We start from the raw sequence: 16110 nt of genomic DNA on the forward strand, positions 1-16110 counted from the left end.
GTTAACCGATGATTTCCCGGTAGAACGCCGATGTAATCGAGTCGTCGCGGAGTGAGAAGTGATCATTGATTGTCGGGGCTGCAGTGTGGTGCTCGACACTCCGCGCATTGTGTCCTATACAGGGCGTTTAACCACAGGTGGCCAATCTTTTAGGGGTTGATTCTACGTACGAGAAGTGATACGAAAATCAAGAATGACAAATTGCATTCGAGGCGCTTGCAAACGAAGTACCGTAATCGAGACATATTGTCAAATCATTCATTTTGTATTAAAGTCATAAACACTCCCATTTCTGGGTCCCTAACTTGTCTTTCATATACAGGGTGTTCGGCCACCCCTGGGAAAAATTTTAATGGTAGATTCTGGAGGCCAAACTAAGACGAAAATCAAGAATATCAAATTTCTTGGTTGAGGTTTCGTTAAAAAGTTATTAAAAAATTATTTTCGGCTGCGGAGATCAATTACAATCATTTTTGGTGAATACACATACCCCCGAAATCCTACGTACTTTCGAGAAAAAAATTCTTTACCGAAAATATACTGTGTGGCCAGAAATGTTTCTATAACTTTTTAACGAGGCCTCAATCAATAAATTAGTATCCTTGATTTTCGTTTTGTTTTGGTCTCCAGAACCTCCCATTAAAACTTTTCCCAGGGGTGGCCGAACACCCTATATATCCAACTGGGTCTTAAATTGTTTTTCTATTGAAATAGTGTTATTCTTGATATTTGTTTTATTACCCTCGTAAACATTGTGTACTTGCACTTAAACGCCCTGTATGTTCGTGTCGCGCGGGAAATATTCCGAAGTGTATCGAGAGGGGCATTTGATCGCAACCAGCGTAGCTAGAAAAACAAGCTAAATTCCATGTTCTAGGAGTGGGGGAATGGAACAATGGGAACGCTCGTTGCTTCCCCCACCACTGTGCACGGTGCGTGGTAGCGATGGGCCCCCCGACGTCACGTTGCCCCCACTCCTCGGAAACAGGATTTAGCTTATTCTAGGCACGTCAGTCACAAGGAACGGGGCTCGGCGCGCAACTATCGAGGTTCGCGGGCGCGTGTCGCGGCCGTTTCGTTCGAGGCGAAGCGAAGAGGCGCCATTGGCGGCGCGCGACCACGAGGGAGCACGGACGACAATACAGCCTACACCGCTGCGTTTCAGCATCCGCATACACACGGCGCATCCGAGTAAGTACGCGCACGTAAGTACGTGCACTTCAATCATCGTTCTCACACCCCGTCGCGCGCCATCGCACCTTTCGCCTCTTTTTCGCCTCTGATCTCTCCACGAACCTTTCATCCATGGAGCGATTCCATCCTCCACGCGCGGCCCTCTTCCCCGTTTTAGTTTTATTCCGCCTCCGCTGTCCTTTCTTCTCCGCCCTCTTTGCGTCGTTTACTGTCTTCCTTTCTACCTACCAACCCCACACCCCCGCCTCCCGCCATCGTACACGTATACACTCGCATTCCCCCAGTCCGTGGAGGAGAACTACGGTCGCGAGCAGCAGCAGCAAGCAAGCAAGCCAACACGCCGGGTGCCCTTTCGCCGCCCTTGGGGACTCTATCATATCGAGGCTACTGTCTACGTATCTGAATCTGCGGGCTTGTCTGCTGCGGTTTCGTTTGAGAGTCGGTTCCGTGCCGTCGGCAAGTGCTCCTTTGGAGACACCCGCCCTATGAATCGATGAGAATCGGGACACCACGGATGAATTGTTATTAAAGTGGAAACATTCGTGAAATACGTGATCGAAACCTTAACCCTTTTCTCAATACATTTCTCGTATTTCGTTTCAGATGGTCCATGCACAAACATTTCCACTTGCAGGCTTACCTTAATATAATAACGAAACCACAATTTAGAGTAATATACTCGATACCAGCGATGCAATATGTTACAGAAATATGTTTTCTCGTATTTACAATTTAAAATTAGTCATCGTATTGGGAGTATACTGCAATTTTTATGTTTCACCTAAATATTTCCTTCGTATCTGTTGACACAAAAAATATTTTGCATGCATGTCGATTCTCATGACTGTCTCAAGAATCAAAGTCCTCGGTGACGAATGCAAAATTTTCTAATTGCATTCTGATCGAGGGTGTACGCCCGACGTTTGTAGTACACTGATCATTCACCAAACGAACCGGAATGGCCCCTTAATTTTGCCTGATGGCGTTATTCTTCGTCTCCAATCGTTTCGAAAATACAGCCCGCCCCAATCGCGCGGGACGCTCGCGTACGATCGTACTCGGGCAGTGTGTATTTTTTTTTTTTTTTAATAACATCGAGCACCGTCTGGGCGAAACTGGCGAACAAAACGGGACCGATGGAACCGAATCCCAACGAGACGCAACGATGTCGAAGGTATTAGATCCGCGTGGTCGTGCACGCCCGGTGGATTAAACGCTGCACGCCTGATTAAACACGATTTATATCGGCGTTAATAAACGATGGTATTGGATATTTAAAGCGACTCATTAACTCGGTAATTGCGATGAAAGGGGATGTTATCCGCAAGGAGCGCGCCGATCGATCGATTTCGATATCGTTCCTTTTTCTTCCGCCGTTACCTTCGTTGCGGTACAACGTTTTCCTATCGCTAACAAGCTGATCGGAAAATTCAGCCGTTCATCGATATCGCTTTTGCAAAAAAAAAAAAGACGAGAAGAAAGAAGAGAAACTATTTCTTTCCATTCCATTTGCCGCGGAAAAAGGAAGAGACGCGGGGAGCATCGCATCGTTAAATGGCAAAAAAAATGTTTACATTAGCAACGATTCAGGAATTTATCCAATGACGAATCATGGGAAACGAGACTCGTTCAAAAGTGAAGATATTACTTCGATAATGCGACCGCCCCGTACAAATGATTCGATTTGTCCATGGAACGGAAGGAACCCTAATGAGAAGAACACGTCCGTTCGATATTCAGTCTCGCAGGCTATCAGGTGGTGCAGCGTTTATTTGCAAAAATATCGAATGCTGCTAATTTTAATTTAAATATTTCCAGATACGTGTATACTTATTTCTTCGATGAGGTGAACATTTACTCTTTGCACTTTACTGTTTTCACGCGTTAATAAATTTGCATTTTTAAAGAACAGAACACTGACGGTGTTTATGCTGGGAATTTTATACCAAAATCGATCAACGTGCACGGTACATATTTAACAAATGGCTGCTTTGGTAATACGCGTCGCTGCGTTCTCCACGCTCGATGCGAATTGCGTATTACATCGATCCTCGCACCTTTACAACCCCCCACTCCCTCTCCTGCCACTGGGTACCCGTCAATTAGCCTCCAAATATAATCCATCCCTGAATAGAGGATTTCTCCGATTCGAAAACCCGTGTTAGGATCCTGTTTACAGGGAATCGAAAGTTCACTCGTCTTATTGTCGGCGCAATCTAGAGTCGAATTGCACTCCTCCCCCATCGAACCGCCCCCTTCCTACGGGGCCCTGTCACGGGGTAATTTAACACGCGAAAGGGGGGATGACAACGGTCTCGAAGCCCGTGTCCTTCGAGGTCTCGTAAGTGACGATCGTGTTACATCGGTGAATTCACGAAAATCTTCGGAAGAATCTATTCTTCGGTCGCCCCACGGCGATTGGTCTCATTACCCCTGCCTCTGGTTAATCTTCCTTCGAATTTTTAGGGGCGGGGGGACGATCGGAACGAGGGAGTGTCAGGAAAAGGGAGGCGATTGTAAATTATCGAAGTATTGCGACTCTTTTCAGGGGTAAGCGTCAAGAGCCGTGGATGATCTCTTAACACATTGCCAACCGATTGGGGAGATCTTTCTTACGTCACACTGTATAACATGTTTGCAAATATACGTGTTACAATCGAACACAACATAATCGATGTGAGATCACTTATGATACTAGTGTTACGAGGATTCTTTTAGTTCCTTTTATACCTTGGTTACTCGATCGACTGTACTTATAGTTCGCATAATTTCATTAGGAGAAATATTTTTTAACTTTAATAGAAGTAACATTGATAATATTATACACAAATCAGTCGTGCTGAACAATTTAATAAATGGAAAGATATTACCGAATGCATACTCTTGTAACCTGAAATTTCAAGAAGCTAGGTCTTGATTAATTTCATGGAGACAAGATGAGTATTATTTAAAGATTTTTAAAACATTGAACCAATATTATTAGGCCGTTTCGTAAGTCTTCCTAAATTTTCGTTTAAATAAAATGTATTTAAGGAAAAGTATGAATGCACAAATAAAAGAATCATCCACTAAGTGGTCATCTTCTTGTGTGATTTATTTCTGACACCGAATTAATTTATTGGTACCTCCATCGTAAGTATCGATCAATTTATTTCGAAATATTACGTTTGAAGTATCTTTTAAGAAAATCAGAACTAGGTCAGTCAGGATCGGTTCATAGCAACGTAAACTCCAATTAATTGCGAAGCTCTTTACGAGCGGGGATGTAAGCCCCGAAGGCACTTAAATAACAATCTTAGTACTTGCTCCAACTTCCACTAATGAGAAATTTATAGCAACAGCCGAGCAAACTGTTGACTTAATACAAATTGGTGCAAAAAAGCAGAAGTACGTTTTAAAATTGTATGCAGTACGGACTTTAAATACTTATTTACATAATTATTTAATCGTTTGCAAGAGATATACCCTATAAATCTGTAATAAATTAAACATATAAGAGTTCCTCTACAATACCTGTTAAGTAAAAATATTCGAACTTTTAGGACAGACACATGAAATAGAAAGTAATTTTAAAATAATTTGAAAATTCCTCGAAACGTCCAGGTTTTATAATCTTCCACAAGATTATATCTTCCATTTATAAATTGAATTTAAAATTAAAATATCGCGACATATGATGAGATAATATTAATGACACGACCGTAGAACCGCTCCAATAAAACGCAATATGGGCGAGTGTAGTCCAACGGGAGGGAGGCTAAAGTGACCTAATAAAAATTCCAAAACGTCAGCAGCCACGAAACAGACCCGCAGATAGCCATTGAACATCAGGGAGCCCCCTGTTTTCTCTCCCCTTTGACAAGCCATACTGGCGTCGTTGTATCCCAACAAATCTCATGATCGATTCAACTGTGCCATCAAAACACGGTCAAGCCCAATTCCTCCGAAGAATACACGAATTTCCAGATCTACGGGGGTCCCGGGGCCCCCTGGCGTGCCCCCGGGCTCAACGCCCGTCGTCGTCGGCTCCGGAGGAAATAATAAAAAAATCAGTAATTCCTAATGGTTCGACGCGCGTCGCGACACAAAAGGGATCTTTTCGGTCGTTAGTAAATTAAACGAGATCCTCGATCTAACTGGGGCTATCGCGTGACCCCAGGATCACTGTACTTAAACACACACTCGTGGCAGCGACGGGTTCACGCAAGTGGCGCGTAATTCAATGTGATTCGCGATGAAACAGAATCGATACCGTGCCTTAATTGCTGATCGCGGGACGCCTAACTCATTTGTTTAAAGCATCATCGACCGGCTAATCGAGTTAATTACCAGAGTGATAAAGCTCGACGACTTCGCGACAGCTGCGCGACCGGAATGGGCAAAAGAGGAGAAGAGGAGAGAAAAAAAAATGAGAGCCAGGCAACGCAGATGACGCCTCTCCGCGAACACGGGCCAATTTATAGCGACCATTATCGCGAACGCGACCCTTTCGTGACCGTTATTAGCTGTCTCCGGTGGATCTGAACAATTACTCTAATGGAATAATTTTTTGGAAAATCTATCGCCACGACCGCGGCGGGGGGACACGGTTTTCGCGACCACACCCTAACCGCGATCAGAAGCTCGTTAGCCGTGCACGAGTCCGACTCTTTCGAGGGATGGAATTGGAGAAATTTCTTGGGGAGAGGTGCGATAGAAGGAAGGGGTTGGTGATGGAGTATGTTGTGCCAGAGGGTGATTGTAAGGTAAATCTTAGTCCACGGGGGGTGGATAGGGGATCGAAGGGACTCTGAAGAGCAGGATGTTTTATCGTAATGGAATTTGGAAACGCGAACGTTCGGTTTGAAGAAGTCCGACAGGTGGTAACTGTCGGTTTCAGAGTTCTGTATGGTGATTATTTACGTATTGGGAGCCTAATTTGTGTATTATTCGTTATAAAAAAGAATTGCTTTTTATAATTCGAAGATGTTCCGAATTAACGGTAATTACTTAGAAGAAAAAAATCGACAAACATCAGTGGCTTTCCCCTCAGCCCACCAAGCGCGCGGGCAAATCGTGCGTGCACCGAGCACAACGCTCGCGAGAAGAAAAAGACGCGGATCTGACGTTGCAAAACGCGAAGCAAGTGGAAGCGGCGTGGCGTAGCCCCGACGGGGCGAAGTAGTGCGATCGTCGTTCGTCCCGGCGGATCAGAACACGTTGAAAGGTCCGAGAGTGTTGAGGGGGCGGAGGAAAAGGAGTATGAGGAGAGGGAGAGGGAGACTGGTCCAGGGCCCTCGGTCACAGAAGCGACCGGCTCCGACACGACGACAAAGAGCACCGGGCACGGAGAGAGCGGGAGCAAGAGAGGAGAGAGTCAATGGGTATAAGCACTAAGCGCGTAACTATAAAAGGAGCCGGGGGTTGCGAATCGTCGCTAGATTAAAAAGAGGCTCCCTTTTTCGCTTGCTCTTTTATGCCCGTGCGCCGCGCCCCACACGCATCATGTGCCTCCAACGTTCGAGCGTGCGTTCGCATACATGCCCGTCCACACACAGGAACGAACACACCCAGCGTCTTGTGCACGCTCGCACGCACACAAACACCCGAGCACACGTTCGATATCTCGCGACCGTCCGCTGTAAAAAGCAATTTGATCTGGCAGCACGGTATAAGCCACCCCCTTCCCCACACGTCTCTCTCTCTCTCTCTCTCTCTGTCTCTTTACTGCCTTTTTCCTCCCTTTTATTTCCAGCCTCGTCGATCTTCTTGTGGGATTCGACTCTCGGGGCCAGCCGGAAATGCAAATCGCCCCCATCGCGGACCGACATTTTGAAAAACATTCAACCTTTTCGTATCGATGTCTACATCGACCTCTCGACCCTTATGTTGAGTCTCGTCACTGTTCTTTTAGTACCTGCTATGAGCCAAACCCAGAGAAGATGTGCTAAACTAGAGCTAACAGGGACAGATACACTGACAGAAACTTACAACTTCGATCTATGTTTATGAAAACTTGTTTCGACGTGTATAAATATAGTAACTTGATGCGTCTCAAGTTTGACACCCCCTACATACCAAAAGCAACTCTTTCCATAATTTAAAAATCGAATTACGCGACTACTCGGAACATTGGATTCTTTATAAAATAACGAGGAACAAGGGAACGACTATCCACACGATGAATCGTGCCTGAAATATATATGTTTATTTTCTTTTTCCACAACATTGCGCATTATCTCCTCGCTAAGAGCGATATTCTTTGTCCGCCGACAGCGCGTCTCCAGAATTGCGTTTTAAAAAATTTTTTCGCAATTCCGCGATTTCCTCTCCCGGCTCCGCGATTTCTCCCGCTCTTTGTCGTGAAGTGGAGGCATTGTTCGAAATAACAAGCGGCACGCTCTCTATTCCTTCCTCCCAAAAGTACATCGCTCCTCGTTTACCGGTTTTCGCTCGCGTATATACACGCTCTGCAGTGCGCGCGATGCGTCAGGCGGGTCGGTCGCATATGTTGAGCGAGTACAATGCCCGTGATCATATTACAATTCACAATAAGCCCGCCTGGTGGGTCTAATACGGGGAAAGCGGCGCTAATCAACTCTTTCGACGAAATTTCAATCTACATTTTTACGGCTTTGCTCGATTTCGTTAAATATATCGTTGTTGCTGCTCCGATTCGCGCGACGAAGATCGTCCGTGGTTCCACGACGCGAATTGCTAATATTTCTTCTTTTTCTTTCGTTTCTTTGTCATATCAGATTCACCATTTCTACAATTACTCCTACATTGCAACGATCGAAGGAATTTTTCGATCGAACTTCCGTTCTTGTACGTATGATTCGAATCAATTCGAATATGATTTGAAACTTAGAACTCTTGAGAATCTGGAAAGTCTTGATAGATTTGGGACTATTAAGAGTTGTAATAGTCGTATAATACAATTTTAGAGTCTTGAAACCCCCAGAACCCTAGACCCCTAGAGTCTTACAAGTTGAGGAGTCCAGTGATCAGGACAATCGAAAGTCAAAAGGCCGAAGCCTAAAAGTCTGATCAAAGTCAGACCATTGTCCTAAATATCTAAAACTATTTCAATTGCTGTATGTCTCGAAAATAAGAAGTTTGCGGACCCATATTGTTCGTCGAACAGTATCGAGGATCGATTTCGTCTCCGCGAAGGAGCAAGGTATACGAACAATTTCAACGAACCGACGTTAATTAAATCACGGAAAACGCGAATATTTATGTTTTTTCTCCTCCCATGGCTGGATCGTACCAGACTCTTCCATTATTTTGTTTTTACGCGTTCGAAACGTGTACTCGTATATTCGTGTCCGCCGGCGTCTCTCTCCATTTTTATTCCAACGATGAAAGCATTCGCGGCGGCGGTAATTAAACCGCGGAGGATCGCGCGGCGAATCGCGCGAATTTTTATTCTCAGATCGTGCAATATGTTTCTGGTATACTCGCGATTCTGCGCCGGGTCTGACCTGGATTTCAATTATTTCGAGCCTCGCTTGTCGCTGAGCTCCCTGCTCGGCGTTCGCGATTTTCCGCATTCACTGTAATTTTCCAAACAGACGAGAACACGCTCGGATGGTCGAGCATCTTTCCAATTAGTCTCAAATTGCCCGAAGTACAGATTCGGATTCGTCGAATTAGATTTCCTTTTGAATTTTTCAATTCAATTCCACGCGATTCCTGAATACGCCAGGAATTATTGATAAAATAGCTAGAAGCGTAATCGTGATCGTTATCGAACGTATACGTTTACACGTTTACTATGAAACTCTTTGAATGAACAATCTTTAAGGTGTATTGCGATGCACAAGAGCAGCCGGGCGAAAAATGTACAGCGAACGAAGCGTTGAAAAATAGGGAAGATATAGACGGTGGCCTGTTACACGGCGGAACACCCCGTATAACTATAATTATCTGGTTCGTCGTTGTCTCCCGCGTTCATCCTGAAACGCGGCGGACAGAGATCGCACGCAGCAAGTAAATGGATGGATGAACCGGGGCGAAAAAGGGTGCCTGTGAGCCGACGAGTCTCGTTGCTGCCAGATTAATTAACGAAGCACTCGCCCGGGGTCCAGAAAAGGATCAACAACTCCGATACCGGGATACCGAGAGCTAATAGACAGGTGCCCCTATCTAAGTACTTAACCGTGAAGTCTGTTCGTCGATCGGTCGCCGATGGCTTGGCAATCGTGAAATTAATCACCTCGATGCTCCGCTACTAGACCCTCGAGGTGTTTGGTGTCGTTATGGCGTGAACACATTGATTGGCGTGAACTATTCTGAGTTATATAGTAAAATAAGGGAATTTTTGAATAACACAACACTCTCTGTCTCTTCTGTCTTTAGATATGCTTTATTTGAGGCAAAGTATCAAATCATTTAATACGTCTTCGAGTATTTTTGTTCCAGTGGTCCCTGGAAACCAGCAATATCAAACCTTAAAAACAATCTGTAAAAAGCTAATTTCATCCGATACATATCAGAAAACCGAAAAATTAGAGGTGGATCGCACAAAACGAAGGTTGAACGTACATTTTTCTCGCCAAGAGTAATTATACGCATACTAACACCAATATCGAAGAAACAAAATAATCGCATTCTTTTATATTTTAGAGATACGTGTTTTAATTTGCCTGTGTATCAGGGTGTAACGGAAACTTCGATAGCTCGTACAATATTAATCATACGCGTTCCCGTTCCGTATTATTCCCTTTCTCGTCGCGTCCCGGTGCGCCAATCGCGGGCTAATTGCTCGACTCGCGGCAATCGCAATTACCATTCGTCCTCTGTATCAACGACGACGACTTTCGTTTCACGTGGAATCGGTGAATGAAAAACTTCATTGGATAGAATAAATCATGTAATTCGATCATTCTATCGACTATTCGCTGCTTTTCGTTCGGCTGATTCTCTCGTCAAAGGAACAGAGATCCTCGAATCCACAGAAGAACTCCCATTAATTAGAGCTGAAATCAGTCGAATTATTTAATATTTTATAAGAAGTAGAATTATTTAATCGAAACAGTACCGTAATTCGATAATTATTTGAATGTTTGAACAAAGAAGTATTACGGAATTTAGAGAGTCTGTAGCTAATGGTAAAATCAGAATGAAGAAGAAAGCAGTTTCGACATAATATAGGGGAAAAATTTTTTCTTGATTACGATTACCATTTCCTCGTAAATAAAATGCTTTTTGATTGCAATAATCAATTACAAAGAACGCTATTACCACGGTAATAAACTATCATAATTAATTTCGATACACAATAGATAATGCCAGTCAATCCAAGTTAGCTTGGCAGCATTTACAATACATCAACTCTGATTCCTCCACTCTCCGATCGGTAATTTCCCGCAATGACTGATTAATTAGGTCGAAGTATTTCGTTACATGGAAACTACAAAAGCAATGCCATCTTTCACTCTTTCACCGTCCCTTACTCGAATATAATTATTTGAATATTCGAATATTTGAATCTTGGAAATATTATTATTCAAATATTGTTTGCACTAGGTCTGAGACTTAGAACTGTTTGTATTATTTGATTTCCTGATGCTTGATCGTGAAAAAAAATCCGACAAAGTAGCCCCAGTGTCCCGTATTAATTACTCCGAGAATCGAACAGATCTTAAACTTCGTTTTATCGTAAGCATCGAACAACACACGCATGGACGCATTTTATTTTCCGCTGGCGAGGGGTGGTCGCGTCAAAGGTTCGGACACGTCCATCTAAGTAATTACTGAAGCTTAGGAGCGTCGCAGTTGGGGTCAACGATGTTGATTAAACGCGAGATAAGATACAACTGCTCCACCTTTGCACGGTTCATGCGATGCCGAGTCCACTCGCTTTGCTGTGGACAATATTCCCTTAATCGGCCGAGCATTCGCTTATCATAGCGTCGCGCGAATCGCGTTTTAGGGACGCTTAGACGCACGAAATAGAAAATAGTACGCAAAAAATAGAAAAAACGATTCCATAGACAATCCTAAGTAAACAATTACACGTAGCGATACTAGAAAATAATAATTTGATCGTAAAGCATCACTAGTATTTGGATAAATGAAAACTTCCGGCACGCAGCGAGCAAACCATACCGCCATATTTAATCGAAAGAATACAATTTTTTATAAATTTCGAACAATAGACTAAATTTAACGGAAAATACAATGATCGGATGAATTTGTCTAATATTTTTCGATGCTCCAGCCGCGTGCAAAGTTTGATCAAAATCTGCGTGTTAAAGTTGGTTAATAGTTTCTGCTAGTCATGCACCCCCAACACTCTCTAAAATATCAAAACGTTCAGGAGTAAGCACTGCAGGACACGACGACAAGGAGAATCCATTCTCCCCGCTAAATTTCGGATCTTTGTCGAAACGCGACGTAATCGTTCCTTCGTCAGATTTAATCCGGCCGATTCAGCCCCCCAGGCGCAAGGGGGGCGCAATCTCGGCGGCCCATGAATGCCCCGAGCCAGAAAAGAAGAAGCACCGCGTGCAGGCAAGCGTTTCGCCGGGATTTCTGCTGCTGCTCCTCTCTCTAATTGTCGGAGTCATTCGGTTCCTTTCAAAACGGAACAGATGCACCGACCTGTGTTCGAGAGACTGCCAAAGGGGGGTTCGAGGGACGTCCCGGTGGTGGCTGTCTCTTGGGGTTATTTTCAGTCGATTATCCGGCGAGCGTGGGGTCAACGCCGGTAGCTTCACCCCGCTGGAGCAACAGAGTAGACGACGAGTCTATTAGTGGGCCGAATGGGGGGTCCAAAATCGGGGAACGACTTCATTTTCGTCTTTGGGTCGCGGCGAACACCCTCCCCCTTCCTCTTCGCGTCTCTGAAATAACATGTTACCCGCGAGGACGACGGTTAGATTGTTTCGTCGGTGCTTCATCATTGGTCGCGCGCGATCCTGACAAATTGACGCTGGGACACGCGCCGCGCTCTTTTGTGCCCACAGAAGCGCATCGAACGCTACCCTTTTTGTTTATTTCGAACCGACGCTTTAACTGGGAAATCATTTTCGCGAGAGGGTAGAATCGCCGCAGCCGATTGTTCTACCACGAGCATTGGACATTCGTTCGTATCTATCGAAGAAGTATTCCTCAAAGATCGTACGGAGTCATTTTTCGTTCCAACCTCATCAGAAGGTTGGCTCGCAGTAAAATCGGTTTCGATATCCCGATTTTATGGTTTCGATCGCGGCGTGGAAACTTCGATCGGGAATCCGATTCGAGATGAGTCCGCGCGTGTTTAGCGGTCAGCAGAAGGAGGGGGAAAAAAAGCCCAGCCGGTATTAAATGAACGAACCCTCCCCCACCCCCTACGGTATAGCTGCTGGCTCTCCGACAAGGCACCGGCCACCCAGCCCTATCCACTTACCGCACGAATGGACGAGGTGGTCATCAGATCGATGAAAAGAGATTCGCGACACGCCACCGCGCGCGCTGCACCGATGCTAAAACTACACCCTCCGCCCACACGTCACCCCCCAGACGTTGTTTGTGTGTCTACAACGAAGCCAATCGCCCCCGCGGCTCTCGAAAGGAGGGTAGGGGGGTGGCGAGAGAGGACGAAACTCGTAGCGTGATCTAATTGTGCCCACTCAAACCGGATCAAAACAATGCGGCGCACGAGCTCGCGCGTTGCATTTAGCTAAATGTGTCTTTTGTGAGGGCCATTGCCCCTCCGCGGCGCGAATTAGACGACAAAGCGCGTCGTTGTTTACGTTCAACGGCATTGTGACGCTGGTTAACGGTCCTCGTCAAAGCCCACTTAATGGCACCTTTAATTACAAATGTATCCGGAACAATGAAGTCTCCCGCGGAATCCGCCGGACGGAATTATATGGAAATACATATCCTTCGTGCGCGAAAACGCGGCCAGAACGCGGGAAACTTTCGACTTGGGTAGTTTACGGCTTCTCGGGAACAAAGCCAACGCATCATACGGGCCCGTTACGATAATCAAGTTATGCAGTTCTCTATAACAGAAATGTGAACTTGAAACTTCGGAAATTTGTTGAGCAGCATAAAATTATCAATAATTTGGTACTCGATGACGTAAAAAAATTATGCTTGATCCAATAGTTTTTGCGCAACAGTATTCTAAAGTGAAAGTGTTTGTTTATGCTTATGGGCTTTTCCAATGCGATCCCGATCCCTATTACGAAACACGATTTTTCGTGAACGCGTTTCGTAACTTCGCGCGACGGACAGAAACTGTGTGGCGATGCCTTCGACGAAAAGGGAGCACGGCTCTTCCGTCCCGGGAGCTCGGGTAGGAATTTCGCGAGAGCAGTCGGGTAATCCGATTACCCGATCGGCCACGAATGCGCCTCTCGTATCCGGTAATCGGAAAGCCCAGCGTGAAAATGCTAAACGAGCAATAAGAAAGTAATGGCGACGCTCAAAGCAAGAATCCCGGGGCCCCTCTGGCTGGCGACACGGGCTGCCCGTGAGGAGGGACGCGGGCGGGCGGCGGGAGCGGGTACTACCGCGCGCAATTACGGATTTTGAGTGACAGATGCTCGCCCAGTCGGCAGTCGGAAGATTAAAACAAGTAATCAAAGCCCCGGTAGCCACCCCGGGATGGATATGGATGGATGCATTCCCCTCCCGCCTCCTGGTCGCTACCCCACCCGACCAACCCCTCTCGCCGTGTCTCCTCGTTTTCGTGGCCGCGGCGCGTTTTGCCTCCTCGTTCCTCTTTCCGCCCCGCCGGCGTTGAACCGCCGAGGGTAACCCCCTCCTCGCCCTCGTCCTCCCTCCTCCCCCTCCCCTCGCCCAACGACCGTAATATCCACCTATCAAGCCGCGCTCTGAATGCTCCTTTAAGAAAATGTTCCTTTTCGCGAGCAGTCGCGAACTGGGAAGGTTATTAGACGGCTCCGCGAGGGAAAAAAAGAGCAACCGGGCGGAGGAAGGGCCCGCGGGGAGGGGTTGAGGGGCCAAAGAGGCTCAAACGACGCGAGCTCTATTTCACGAGAAACGATAGAGGATCCTCTTTGACGCGCGCGCGGTCTCGCTGGGCTTCGATCGCCGGTCTTGACAATAACCGACGACGAGAGTTCGAGATGCCTTTTTCCTATTCCTGACCGACGGGGAAGGAGGGGCATGATGTTCTTACGGAGAGAAACTAACGACATTAAACGACCCAACCGGTGGTCGGTGGATCGGAAATAACTCGTTCGGAATGTTTACCCCGAACATGTGGCGTCAACGACGTCCGTGGATTTTTCTTTTTGTAGTTATACTTAATCTGCAATTATGAATTATGTAATACGCGATAGCGTTTATCGTCGTTGGAAACCGTTCGTTCTTTTCGCCGGATCGCGATATTTTGTTTCCCCGTGGTGGCTAAAATCTCGCCGGAAGTATGGAAGCAGGGTCCGGCAACTGGTGAATAACCGACCGAAATCGCGGCACGCTGGAAAGGAGCTTACGGATTAAACCGTGATGGCCACAATAGCGAGATAGATTTTCCCATTGATTCGCGTTTCATCCCTTCTGGAAAGTTTGCGAATCGAGTTGTGTTCCTTTTTTTCCCTCCCCTTCCATTTCGCCTCGGTTCTCCGACGATGCCAGGGCCGGTTATCGATTCTCCTTTCGACGCTCGATGCCAATTCGTCGTAACGTTCGTCCGATTAAGAGTGAGCGTGGATTATGTCGTCGACGGGTGGAGGGATTTTCCTGTTCTAATCGACTTCCTAGTCGTCTATCGTCGCCGGTTTGTTCCGTCCCCGCGATTGCTGGGATCTGCGAGTGTATACGGCTTCTCGTTCTAATTGCTCCTCTTGTTGTCCGTAACTAACGCTTAACCGACCTTAACAATCGTCTCCGACTATTCACGTGGGTATTAAAATCCAACTGCGACCGCAGTGTGGTAGACTTTGCATACCGATGGAACATTACAAAATAGTAGACGCGCGACGGTATTGAAATTAAAATTAATCGATAAATTAATTGCTCGTTATTACAAAACTAGTGTCTAGAAATAGTGATGGGAAATAACACGTCACAGACAAAACGAAGTAAATTAAAGAAAAAAAGAAACCAAAAATGATACCGAGAGAAGTTTTTACTGAAATCGACTTAGCAATCTGTTAATTGTGCGAACGATAGACGGAGATCCATTCCACTGATGCAAACGATATTCGGTTCGCTGTCGACGCCCAAAACGACGTCTGAAAGTTAATTCACGAAGCCTTGGAGACACGGGATCGTGTCTGCCCGCTCGAATATGTTTAATCTTGAAATTTCGGCTCGCAAAGGACAGGATTGGATTTTGTAGGGCGAGAAAGGATGAGCCGTTTATCTCAGGCGTCGCTTTTCAGTTTTTCCCTGCTTCCCGTCTACCTTATGCCGCCCGCTAAACCCGGACCCTCTTTTCTCGGGTTACTTTATCCCTCCCATTTAGGGGGCGTCGCCAGTATCTTCTTCGCTAAATAATAAGCTCTTATAAATTTATCATGAATTCGAAATCAGCCTTCTCGACGACACTCGGTCCTTGGTGCCGAAATTGCAACTCAATTGGTGTTTATATATCGACTACAGTAGTTACAATGTGAGGACTTATAAAAGCATTAATTACAAGAGAAATGAAAGTAATTTATTATAATTACATATATTATCTCTTCCTCTGTACATTAATTAATATAATATGTATTGTATCGCTTATTGAAATTATACAACAAAATCTGTTTCCCCGGTACTGTACGTTGCGATCCACTTGTTCGTAATTTTTAATAAATATTGTTAAATTCCTCGTTTCGATTACAAAATGAAAAAGTTCGAAGCAACTAAATCGATAAATAAATTTTACTTTATTATTGCTAAAACAATAGTCTGACTCTGTGACACCCTCTGCTTCTTCCTGCGCGAATTTGAAGGGAAAGTACTTTTATAGCGGAAACGTGGAAG

The sequence above is a fragment of the Colletes latitarsis genome, chromosome 10, assembly GCF_051014445.1.
Source record: "Colletes latitarsis isolate SP2378_abdomen chromosome 10, iyColLati1, whole genome shotgun sequence".
In the NCBI taxonomy this organism is placed as follows: domain Eukaryota; kingdom Metazoa; phylum Arthropoda; class Insecta; order Hymenoptera; family Colletidae; genus Colletes; species Colletes latitarsis.